The 13,614-nt window shown below is 27.8% G+C and overlaps 1 protein-coding gene across 3 annotated transcripts in view; it reads left to right on the forward strand.

The window, feature by feature from the left end:
* The first annotated feature begins 658 nt into the window (after positions 1-658).
* LOC106784241 (guanylate cyclase 32E) overlaps positions 659-13,614 on the forward strand; it is a 27,657-nt gene continuing 14,701 nt past the window's right edge. For 2 of the 3 annotated variants that reach the window (XM_014743575.1, XM_014743573.1), the window contains exon 1: positions 659-1,028. The gene's annotated coding sequence lies outside the window, so the exon portion shown is untranslated. Of the gene's footprint in view, positions 1,029-1,283; positions 1,303-13,614 lie in introns of all 3 variants that reach the window. The other variant, XM_014743574.1, reaches the window with a different exon arrangement.

A 13,614-nucleotide genomic window follows, 5' to 3' on the forward strand; every position in this document is an offset into this window, starting at 1 on the left:
TTCTCAATTAGTATTGGAAAACGTTTAGACAAATACTTATCATTGTTTGTCGTCTACCTGCGTGACCTCCGTTTCTTTTTTCAATTTATTTTGTACTTACGTCATTTTGAAAACGTTTAAAAATCGTAATAGCAATACTTCGAAAAACAGAAGAAGAAAATCAACATTTTTCGTTGTTAATCCTTTAAATAAAACAAATTTCGATTTAAATTAAATGCCCAAAATATAAAATATACTTAACAAACTCACACACACAATTAAACGGTCAAACAAATCAATAACTAAATGAAATAAAAACATCAATAAAAAATCGTAATAAGAAAATCATAAAACATTTGTCTATGTTCTTATCCCTTTCTTTGTTTTTTTCTTTCTACCACACTTTCTCCCTTCCTCTAGGTTTCTTAAAGGTGCTCATGCGCTTCGAGGTTAGTCCTATGAAAGGAAAGGGAATGAATTCTCTTCTGTGAATGGAACGCAACGAGGAAGAAGACGACGACAACGACGTAGACAACGGCAACGACAACGATAACGAAGACGTGGGCGACAAGGAAAGTAGAGAAGAACGAGTAAAAGAAAAGAAAAGAGAGACTACTGTGTGAGTGCGAGAGAGAGAGAGAGAGAGAAAGAGAGAGGGTGAGGATGATAGAGAGTAGAGGAGAAGGAACGAAGTATAGAAGTCAGTCAGTCAGTCAGTCAGTCCGGTCGCGCACGCTTCTGATTCACTACTCTCGAGTGCTCTCGAGAGTGCTTTTGCCATCAGAGTTCTATAAACTTCGTGCGTGCTATTACTACGTACCTTTCTTTTTCTTGGACCGAGTAAAAAAAAAAAAAAAAGAAAGAAAAAATAAATAAATCAACAAACGTTTGGTTGTAGGTAGGATAAGCGCATTGTGAAAACGAGAAAATTTATTTCGTTATTTATACAAAGGAGTTTTTAAGATTCCCGCGCGTTTTTTTCGTCTAAACGCCAACAGCTTTCGACACGTTCTTTCAATTCGTATTAAAAAGAAGCGGAAATAAGCTAGGTGAGTCTATGAGTATTTTATTTTTATTTCTTTTTGGTTTTTTTTTTTTTAATTAGATTCTTGTTTTGTATATAGATTTCTTTATGTTGAATATTTATATTTTAAGAGTAGGAATATATTTTGTATATCGATATTTTATTTTATTTTATTATATTATCCTAATAAAAGGAACACACTACTTGTTTATGATAATCGATGATTAATATAATATTATATAATGACTATTTATATACTTTCATCTTTTGTTGCACACAGCTATCGGATTAATTATTAAGTAAGTGCTATTTTATTGTGATATTGTGAAATTTACGTTAGAACTAAAACTATTTATGAATCAACTGAATAATTAAACTTTATACTATATTTTATATGCAGAATTTATACTAGAGCTTGCATAATTATTGCGTCAATAAATACGTATATAAGTGTTATTAGAGATACATTTATTACAGTAAAACGATACTTATTTATGAATCAGTCTGATAAATACTATATTTTATAATTAAAATTCTTACTAGTTCTCATATATAATATAGTTCATATATACACGAGTATCGTTATAGGTAAGTTCATTATAGTCAAACAATACTTATGTATGAATCATTCCGACAAGTATGTGCCTATTTCATAAGTAATTTTTTTTTTATAGAGTAAATTATATTTATTATGAAAGTAACATCGACAAGGTTTGGTATTATATGTTAATTTAAATGAGTGAAATTTTTCTGCAAAAATTTCTTGCGTTCATTTTTTGTTTGTTAACTTTTTCGCAACAATTACCGTTTGGTGTTTGCCACAATTGTTTGCGCTCGAGTATCGTAGGTAGAAATCCGTGGGGGGTTCTTACTCTCATCAGGTACGTTATCGTTTGACCTGGTTTAACTAATCATTCGGAAATGTATATTTAAATAAATTGATATCGTGCAATTTTCTAATCTTTTACTTCTTATCCTTATCGAAAAATTAGTCGTTTAGTTTCGTTTTAATAATAATTAGGATTGAACTAACGGATTCTAACCATTTTTATTTTCCTAATTAACTAATTAGATTATCTGTTGGGTTAAATCATTTTATTGAATGTTTAAGAAAATGAAGAAAAAAAAGTGTGTGTTATGCATTTAAAAAAATATTCTATAAAAAATTCATAAATCTAATAAGAAATCAATCAGAGTGATTTAATATCAATGAATTTTAACAGACTCGTATTTGCATAAAACGATTTGTTAAAAGCAAGTTTAATCTAAGTTATAAATTTATAGAATATTAGAAAATTAGTAACATGGAAGAATATTTATTCATTTGGTAATGATCAAATAAAAATAGAGAGCGAGAAAAAAATGGAAGGACAAAAAAAATGGAAGAATCTCAAGTGAAAATGAATAAATACATCAGTTATACAATCCTATAATAAAAGTTGGAATCCTTTGAGTGGAAAAGAGAAAAATTAAAAGTTTACTCTCAACGGTAGTTGAGACGAGTCTCCTAGACACGTGCTACGGAATCACTCGAGCTAATAAATCATAGTAATACGTCTTATTTGCTTTTTATATGAAAGCTTAATAATATAGCAAAATAAGAAAGTAAATATGCATGTCGCATATATAACAATTTTTTAATACTTATAAATTAAACAAACTATATATATTTTCTTTAGAAAAAATAATGAATCTTATAAATAATTTATAATGTAATAGATGCTTATATATAATTTAATAGAAATTGATTTATAATTTTAGATACAAATTATATATGTATAAATTTAAAATAAAATAATATTTACATCTTCTTTGGATCAGAAATATTTTTATTACAAAAATAATTTTATACTTATATAGAAATTATATATAAAATAAACGTATCTATAAAAAATATATATGCAAAAATAATATATCTATTTCATATAGTTTATGATCAATGATATTCAAGTGAGCCTCGTTTTCCATCGCAAATTATATTTCCCGTCAAAAGCACGATCGCGTTTATGACAAAAAGAATGATACCAATGATACGAGCTCGTTCTTGCAGGCATATCTTTACTGGGGATGATGTTGGCATACGAAAGGCCTTTTCAAATCGATTGGTAACACGAATCGAGAATGGAACGAGGCGTGACGCGGATATGACGCCTGGAATTACCTTTGCAATTTTTCGTACTCATTTCGACACTCCTCTCGTGTTTGCTCGCCTTCTTTTACGTATAATTAAGGATATCTTATAGGTAGTTAGCTCTCATCGATTAAGATTTCTCTCTTTCTTCCCCCTCTTCACCTTTCTCTTTCTTTATTTCGTATTTCAAGAACGAAATCATAAATTGTTTTTTTGATCGTGATTGCTGCACAGATTTACAACGATTCAAATAATAATGATAATTATTAATCTTTTAACTAAGGTTAATGTGTTAACTCATCATGGTACTTTGAAGATAAAGCAAGTAAACTTAGATTTATAAAATATTTTATAAAATAAACGTATCTATAAAAAATATATGCAAACAATATATATTTATTCCATATCAGTAATTAATCACTTTAAAAGTCCCACTTTGTATAACGCTTTTTTATGTAAAATTTAATAATTTATCGAAATTCGAAACAAGATATTAAACATTCCATTTAAAAAATTAAAGGTGATTTTAATATCTCAATAAAAAAGTAACATTATAAAAAATAGATTATAGCACTGTATTTTACCCTAAATATCATGCCACTTTGGTTTAAACATTTTTTTGTACAACGAATAACTTACGAGTTATTTGAGGTTGTAATGTTAGGAGACACCCTGTATACTTGGGATTTCTAATCATTAAAAATCGCGTAAAGTGTGAATTATTATAATACGTATTAAAAGGTTAATTGATATTACTTATAAAGAATTTAATTATTATATTTAGAGAGGATAATTATTAAAAACTTTAATATATTTTATGTTCCTATAAATGATAAAACAGACACAGAAAACGTAAATACGTTATTTACATTTATATAAATATTTGCGAGGAGAAGATTTAGTTAGAACAATAATGTTCTAACATTATCTCTATATCCGTTAGACATTTTAATCTAGAGTGCCATTAACCGTGGTCTGTGTTCGGAATTACCAGGTTTCCTGTGAATTCTCATAAGATTCTCGTGTTACGTAGATAATGGTGTTGGAGGTCGGTGCATCTTGATCGAATGAAAAGCAGAACTACGTGTTTTAGTGTCCTTTAAATTGCATGGACACGTAATAATGTTCTGCTTCGTAAAATATAGGATATTATCGTTTAATCCACTGTAATGTGATTTCAATTTCATAGATTTTGGATTATATTAATAATAATATTATTATTCATAATTAATAATTCATAATAATAAATAATCGGATATCATTTCAATATATACATTTTAATTCCTAATGAAATTTAATCTTTAAAATTTGGAAGGATAGGATATTCGAAATAAAAAAAACCTTATACATAATACATATTTACGAATAAAATTCTTAGAAGCGATTCGAAGATATATACTGCTCAAAGGTCAATTTCATTTACAGCGTGGATGGATTATTTCTTTTTTGTTGTTATATAAATTTTTATTAAAATAATACGATATCTGGATATAGGAAGAATCAAATAGGCAAATCGAAAACATAAAATGCGAAAAACAATTTTGCAATACGACTCTTGAAAGGAATTTCTCGTATTACTAACGCTACGACTCTCAGATCCTTTTTAATTACTTTTTTCTACGATGTTGGTGCTAAAAAAATTTATTGCGCTTCTAGGTCTGTTCTTTTTATGTTTAAACTCAGAGTCGGCTCTGAATATGCTTTTATTATAAATATTTTGTTTATAATATAAAACTCTTTAAAATAATCTTTCCAACTTTTATTTCAATGTACTTGAATTTTTTAATCCTTTATCAAATTTTTAGTAAAAAAAAGTTTACAAACAATAGGATGTTGGGAAATGCATAAAAATATAACAATCATTTTTATATTTAATATCTTATACATTATGGTAAATTTTTCAATAATCTTTCATATTTTTTCTTGATTTTATCCGATCCGGTGATTATTTGAAATAAATTATTTGACAGCAATTGTACATCGCATCGAAGAATTACTATAAACGAGACTTCTCTTCAATTAAAATATCCAGTATCGGATTAGCGGCAATCGCTAATTAGCAAGTTATTTTACACCCGCGTTTGCGTTGCACATACACACACACACACACACACATATCATATAGATTATTTCTCTCTATCTTCCTATTCTTTTATGCTCTACTAATAAACGAGATTGTTCTATTGTATGCGTAGTAAAACCAACGACAAAACCAACATAGATTACACTAGAAAGTATACTTTTGACTTGAAGAACATTGAAACACAGTCGGCGTTAACATTTTATATCCGATAACTGTCACATTAGCAAGTAGTAGCTGTTCTCTTGGCTGCTTACATACGCTGACCGTTTCTTCCTCGAAGCGAATAGATAAAACTTAAGGCGAATATAATATTTTCTAAAATAGTTTCCATTTTGTGTTGTTTAAATTGGTTGCTTTCTTAAAAAACAACGACAAGTTAGTAATCATAATTATTAATATCATTTATTTGTTATATATTCTGATATTAAACGAGCAAATTAAATATTACATGTAAATTAAATTATTTATGTTCTTTGATTATGTTAAATGTATATAACTTATTTTACAAAAGGCGAAACATGTTCTGATTTATATTTTACATAAACATAAAATAATGAATAGAAATTAGAAATAAAATAAAAAATTTAATAATTAGTGAAATTTAACAAAAGTATCTAAAATACATATATATATATTATATGTGTACATTTTATTTTATATAAATAAAATATATAAGAGAAGAAACGTATGAAAATTTAATAATGATTCAATTAGATTGCAAGGTGTGGAAGACATAAACGATTCTGATCAATTATTCTTAGCACGAATCTTTTGAACATCACACGAAGAATCGCGAGTCGATCGAAAGGAAACGTTTTCTACTCTTCCATATGAATTTAGTAGTAGCATTTAACGTAGGACATAGGAAATATTTAAAAACAAAAAAAAAATGAATTAACGTTCGAATAGAAACCTTACCGCATAGCCTGAAGGATCGTATCCGACTATTGACGCAACACGAACAAGCAAGTAAAAGGCGTGCCTAAAATTCTCTATGTAACACCATGTGACACAGATTTAAGATCGCCTTTCTTGAAAGCCACGTGAGTCACATTCGCCGCTAACTAGCTGTGAGAGAATTCTTCTCAACAACTGTTTTCCCTTCGCTTCTACGCAATTGAGATAGAATCGATCGATCCGATAGATTAAATTATTCCTTTTGCGAAATCGATATCTTGTTCCTATATATTACTGCTCATCGTTTAAGAATACTATTATTTATATAATATCAAAAAAAAAACATTTGATATGAATAGATCAATATGTTTTATTTTTCAATTTTTATATATATATAAAAATAATAATAATAATATTATTTAATATTTAAATGTGAATCAAATTTTGATATTAAACTATTCTCCTTTGCATAATCGATAACTTCTTTTTATTTTTCTGTTGATCATCTATGATAGATCATTTTTTTAAATTTAATGTAAATGTAATATAAATATTATTTATATTCGCATACTAGAATAAATCGAATTATTTGAATTATTTCTCTCTCACGTAATTGATATTTCAATTTGTTTTTCTTATTGATCACCTGCAAATATTCTAACTTTTACAAATATTTTCTCAGTATAAAAATAATAATATTAATGAGATAAGAAGAATACTTTCTTAGTTTCTTAAAATATCTTAATAATACATGTATTTTTTTTATAAAAAATTTGTGATTGTAAACGATTAAGGGAAAAAGAGTTAAAATAAATGAAATTTATTTTTCTTTGGAAAAAATGTTTGTAGATATTTTTCTAAGTCTCTCTCTTTCGGCTATACGATTTGAATCGTCTCTCCAATATCGAACATCGAAAGCTTTCCTTTCGCAAACACAATGTATTGCTGATTCTAATCGTGAATTCTCATCGTGACGTATACTTTCTAACAGAGGCGCCATGACCATGTTACGCGATCCTGTGTCGAATCCGTAGAGATGAGACACCCTCATAAAAGACAAACTTCGTATATGAGAAGAAAGAGAAACAGCAAGTTGTTTCCGTAATGGAGTATATCCTAGATTGAAATTTTATTTATGTTTGGTATACATATGTACATGGTACATATATGGATAGAGTATCGAGAAACTTAGATATCTCATAATATTTTTCTCCAAACGTACAAACAACAATATTTATGCTCTTTAATTGTTATCTTATTGTTAGAATCTAAATTTTAGATACATATATCGATTGTTCATATATATTATCGAATAGTGCATTGCAATACGTAAACTACGTTATATAAATAACACATAGATACATTTGATATGATTGATTGTTCGATTTATTAAACATATTTTATTAATTGAGTTGCTAGTAAAACAGAGATATGGAAAAAGATAGGAAAGGAAGAGGAAGAGGAAGAAAAGTAGGGTTGGGTGAAGGGTTGTAGTCATTTAAAACTGTAATATTTTTTCGCAATTGCAGTTTTTAAATTCCACGCGTTATATTTGCCGTTTGCTCTCTCGAAACTTCCGTGGTAGGATATATACGAAGCGTGTAAAACGCGCTCCACATATGTAACGACGTTACGCACGTGTTCTTTCATTCGTTCAGTGAAAAGAAGACCCGACTACGAGTAAATTGTAACAAAGAAAGAATCGTGAACACACCCGATCTTCCTTTACTTCTTTTGAAAGAAATAATCGTGTGACTTACATTAGTTGTCGAAAGACCTAACATTCGTCAAACAAATCAAACTTTCTCTCCTGACCTTTGAGGAGTTTTACAAGCGATTACTGACTTGACAAATTATTTTCATTTTTCTTTATAGTTATCTTGTAAAAATGATTTAGTTCGATCCGATTCGATCATACGTTGTGTTTATAATTTTAATTAATACATGTTAATATTTAACAGGGATTGACATTATATTACTATCATAGCATCGTAATTTGTTTAATAGTTATTCATTCTAATCCGTTTTTAACTGCAATTAAAATATTTGAAAGTTTATCTATATAATATTTTTTCGTTAAAAAACATAATATATAAAGAAGTAATAGAAATGGGTAAAGGGAAATGAATAGTTACGCTTACAAATCTAAATGAATGGTTTTATTTACATTTGCAATAAGATAAAGTAAAGAAAGAAGATACAGAAAAGTAGTCGACTTTAAAACGAGGAAATTACACGCTTGGAGCACGTAGCAAGGAAAAGTCGTCATTTGCACTCGCGATAAATTACATGTTGGGAAAAACGTTATTTGCATTTTTGTATGACGATAAGCGGTAGGAAAATTTATCAGGACTAATTGTAAGTAGAAATGTATCATTCAAATACTTTTACAGAAGAGTACATAAAACGATATATCACTTTATCTCTCTTCTTTTTATATATAATAGGAGCACGTATTTTATGTTTACAAAAAAAGTGATTAGAATAAAACCAGTTGAAGAATTAGCGTCAACGCGAAATTTGTCAACCTATAGCTTCGTTAAAATATCGATTAATCTGATTTTAATCGATATCGAAATAACTGGACAGTAAAAACGATTAGTAAGTGTATAACGTTATAAATCTACTTTGGCAAGAGGACTTTGCCGGTAGTTCGTTAGAAATCACTCTCGATATCGCATCATTTCGATTGTAACCTCGTTCTCTCGAAACTGCTTTCTCGAATTCTTCCATGCTGACAGAATAAGGATCCCATCTTATTATCGATTCGAATGCCACGTAACAAGCTTCATATTTGTCGATTAATAATGCTCTTATAACTAGCAAAATTAAGCGGATAATTTCATGCACAAATTTTCTACCTTTCAATGGAGCTTTATATTGAATGGATCATATTTTTTCATAACAAATATATACTTATTACGTGTGTATATCATACGTTTATTTACAAAATAATTACTATTTAATCAGAATCAATTATTTAAATTATCTTTCATGTTAGAGAAATAATTAAAAGTCTGTATAGTTACAAATTCTTATATATATTTCTGTTACATATAAATATGATAGATAGTTTCAAACATAACTAATATTTATCACTATGTCTACAAAAAAGGAAATTTTCTCTATTTCAAAGAGAAAGAGAGTGAAAGAGAAAGAGAGAGAGAGAGAGAAAGAAAAAAAGAGAAAGGGAGTTGTCCATATCATCTTTTATATTAAAAACAAGTTTATTTGACATACGTATATTAAATGAATATTTTTTAATTTTTTCACGTGTGAAATGTATGCAATATGAATATTTAACAAATTTCGGTATAAAATATGTGTACAATGAAATACAACCCATACTTACTATATATTTAATACTTATTTTATATGCACATAGAGAAATCATCGTTTATTTTATTCAAATGTATAAAATATCAGAAAATCACAAAATCATAGCCTTTATGAATTTCTGTTAGTTTAATGGATGGCAGATTCTTTCTTTGTTGATTAATTCTCGATTCGTAAAAAATGGATGGAAATTCTACTAACAGAAAATGAATTTTCATAGATGTCGATTTCGAAATTGGCAAGATTAAATTTTCAACAAGTGCGATGAATGTTTCATGCGAATGAAGCATCCTTCAACCCAATGGCTGGAAAAAGAAAACAAAATAAAAGCCGGTACAATTATCACTACTTGATTCGATTTCTCTATAGACATTTGATTCTATTTTTTACCATTTCTCGTAAATGGCATTCGTTAATACCTCTCGTTTTTTATTCTATACTAATAATAATTCATTAGATTGCATAATCCTATAATAATATTATTGAATAATTTTATCTATTTTATTTATTTTACTATATTATTTATATATCAAGCTTTCAAATTTAATAATTTTTGTAATATAATTTAATATTTCTGGCATCACTATCTTTCGTTTTTTTTTTTTTTATTAAATTGGCAAAATCGTAGAGAAAAAGGAAATTATAGGGATCGATCAACATTGATTTTGAGAGAAAGATAAGGCTGTGACATTGTCAAGGCATTCATTAGTTCGTTCATGAGATTATAGTTATCTCTTTGCTTCTTTCGCAATGGAATGTAAATCGGTGTAAAAATCGAGAAAATGCCTCGGGTGTATTTCTTCGTCTCTATTTACATGGTAGGTACATATATATGTATGCGAGTTTAAGAGAAAGAGAAAAAATCAAATGAGCTCCATCCGTTAATTTTCTCCTCTCTCTTTCTTGTCAGTTCAATCTTTCGGATGAGATGATCAAAAAGAAGATACGATCGAAGAAATAAATATTTCGTTGCGAAAATGACGGCTTCATAATCATGAACGGAATTTAAAGCAATCTATATTTCTTCTGGATTATTCGAAATTACGTCAGTCGGTAATTGTGTAGATATATATATGTTACTATGAAAGACCGAAATTGGAGAATGTCAAGATTCACATGGAAGCTTTGTGTATGTCCGAAATATTAATGTACAAAAATAAACCGAAATATTCAGTCTTTCACTAACGTATTTGATATGTATTGACAAACACATATTTGATGAAAAATACAATTATTATAAATATATTTATAAGACGTAGGGGTATAAAACAAACATAGGCGAAAATCTTATCTAATTATTTAGTTATTTGTATATTCTAATTATTATTTTTTTTTCCTAAATGTATAGGAATATTTATCACAGAACTAATTAATCTGTAATTAGAGCTTGGTTTCGGCGTGTCCTTCGTGACGATATTGACTTTTCTCGATAATCCAAACTTTCTTTTTTTTAAGGCTCCACGCTTTCATTATAAATTTATCTTATTTGATTTGTGCGTTTCGATATTTCTAATAAAATATATTGTTTGTATTTGATACACTTTAATTTAAATCTTACATTTAGAAAAAGGTTATTAAATTTTGTATAAGTTTATAGATCACTTTTTTATGTGCTATGGATTTTGTTAATACGAAAATTATTATTTAATTATTACTTCTTATAATAAGTAATTTGCCCCTTAACTGATCAATCTCTTACTTTTAATAATTGTAAGGATAGGGTTTCTAATAAGTAGATCACAACAATATAACTAAACTTACTAAAATCAATATTCTAAAGTATTATGTACCTCAAATTTATTCTATAATAATGTTTACATAACTGCATCCCTCTAAAGAATAGTACTTACTATAATACTTACTCTTTCTACAATTTACTATTTCCTACCTTTATACCCATTTTCTATTATTTCTTCTTTCTTGCATGTTATCTCATTGTAAGATATATTTCAAGAATAATATTAAGATATATTTCATTTACTTCCATCCTATAGAATCGTCAGCCAAAGAAAACCATCCAGAACAATTTTTTGTCTTTTACTTGAAACGAAATTGAAAAATAAACTAATATACAAGAATTGATCGTTTGATAGCATAGGATTATTGCGATTACACAGTTCGTTAAACTTCAAGGCGTCATAACTCGATAAAGTTTCGATGAAAAGGTACACTGTATTTACTCGTTAGATTCGTATTGATATTCTCAGTAACTTTCGTTTCACTTAAAATATCGATTTTTATTTTAAAAATAAAAAATGCATCAATCTTTAAACCCCATTAATTTTGTACTCAAACAATAAAGTCTATAGCTTCGATAAATATTCCACTCAACCCAAGGAACTTTTATTAAAAACATGTACTTGTTTGCATATAATCTTTTACGTGATTTTAGCTTTTTTATATTTGTAAACAAATTTGTTTTTTTTTTATAGTTTCTTATTAAATAAATATATGTACAAAAATTTGTTTTTGAAAGGCATATGATATTAATGATGACAAAAAATTATGACAGTAGATTGACAAGGAGACATTACACTGAAACACCAACGGATTATTACGAATTTTGGTATATGAGTAGTATACCTTTAAGGTGTTCTTGTGGTAAAATATTTTCTTTCATTAGCCAGCCAATTTTAAGAAAAAAGCTTTTAAAATTTGCTTTACTACTCATATACGAAAACTCGTAAAAATCCGTTGGTGCTCCTTGTAAGTGAGAATATTGAAAAAAAAAAAATGGATTTTTTAATTTATTTTATAACATAAAATATTTGTAAAATAAGAGAAAATTGTTTTCAATTTTTGTTTACTTACGATTAATCCACTATCGTAATTACCGACGTACATGTATTTTATGTTATTATCGTCAATGATTTTGCATAATGGCAAATTTAAATATGTTTCATTTAATCCGTATTGATTTTTATCTACTTAAATCGAATTTAAATGTGTTAAGTAATGGAGAAAAATTAAATCGAAAGAACGGAAAAGAGAAGACAAGTAACACGTGCGAAGTCGACCATTCGCTTATGTTATATCGATAATCCTCGAAGAGAACGAACAAACTCCGTTATCCGCATTAATTCAGCAATCGCGTTCGTTCTTCGTTCGTTGATCGCATTGCGATATCGCTCGTTTTGACAGCACGAGGACTGACTGTCAAACGTACAACGAAGAAAGAAAAATGTAGGGAAAGAAAAAGAAAAAGAAATCTTTACATCGATTAAACGCTCACTTCGCCTTTCGACAAGAATCCGTTACCTCGTTTAAATCCTGTGAGTAATATGACCGGAAATTTCTCGATAACTTGATCCTAAAATGTCCGTTTCAATTTTAAGCATCATCGATTTTAAGATACACCTGCAACAAATTTAAAAAAAGAATCTGAACATAATTGACTCTGTTTCTTTTCTTTTCCCTTTTTTTTACATTTGCGAAAGATTTGGAAGAAAAAAAAGTTGTCCTTGTTTTTTTTTATTTTTTAATAATATTATTCAAAGTACATAATGAAAATTAATTATTTAAATGATTTATATTACAATTATAATAATATTGTGTCATTTGTTTATTGACAATCTATTCTAGAAGTGAAAAGGAATAAAATAAAATATCTACTTGTATGAAAAGAATTTTAAATAACATCCTGATCCTACACTTATATTTCTTTTATTTTAGAACGATTATAAATAATAACAAGCATGAATCAAAATTTTTCGTATTATAATTTTCAATAATCGAAATTTTTTTTGTAACGCTCTACTTGTAGTTGTCTTCTTAGATTATCGATCTTTTCTCAAAGTAAAAGAAAAAAAAATATGATTCCCATCGAAAGACGGTTGCCATCGGGGTAAGCAAGAAAACACCCACGCACGCACTCTCCGTGGCCGTTCCCACGATCCGAAGAAACAATTGCGTTTACTCTTTCACATCGGCTTTCTTTGAAAAACACAACCGACTAAATGTCTGTATAATTAACCACCGAGTCGAATGAATATCCTATTCATGTAATTGATGTATTTTTAATGAACTTTATCTTCGTCTTTTAAATCATTGAATTACGAAACTTACTAAAACAATTATTTATTTAACAATTTGTAATTATTATCCACACACAATTAAATTATTATTTTTATATTTCTTATAGTATAAAATATGGTATTGTTTTAT

Source organism: Polistes canadensis, unplaced genomic scaffold (assembly GCF_001313835.1).
Source record: "Polistes canadensis isolate GaletaPanama2010 unplaced genomic scaffold, ASM131383v1 scaffold_32, whole genome shotgun sequence".
Classification (NCBI taxonomy): Eukaryota; Metazoa; Arthropoda; class Insecta; order Hymenoptera; family Vespidae; genus Polistes; species Polistes canadensis.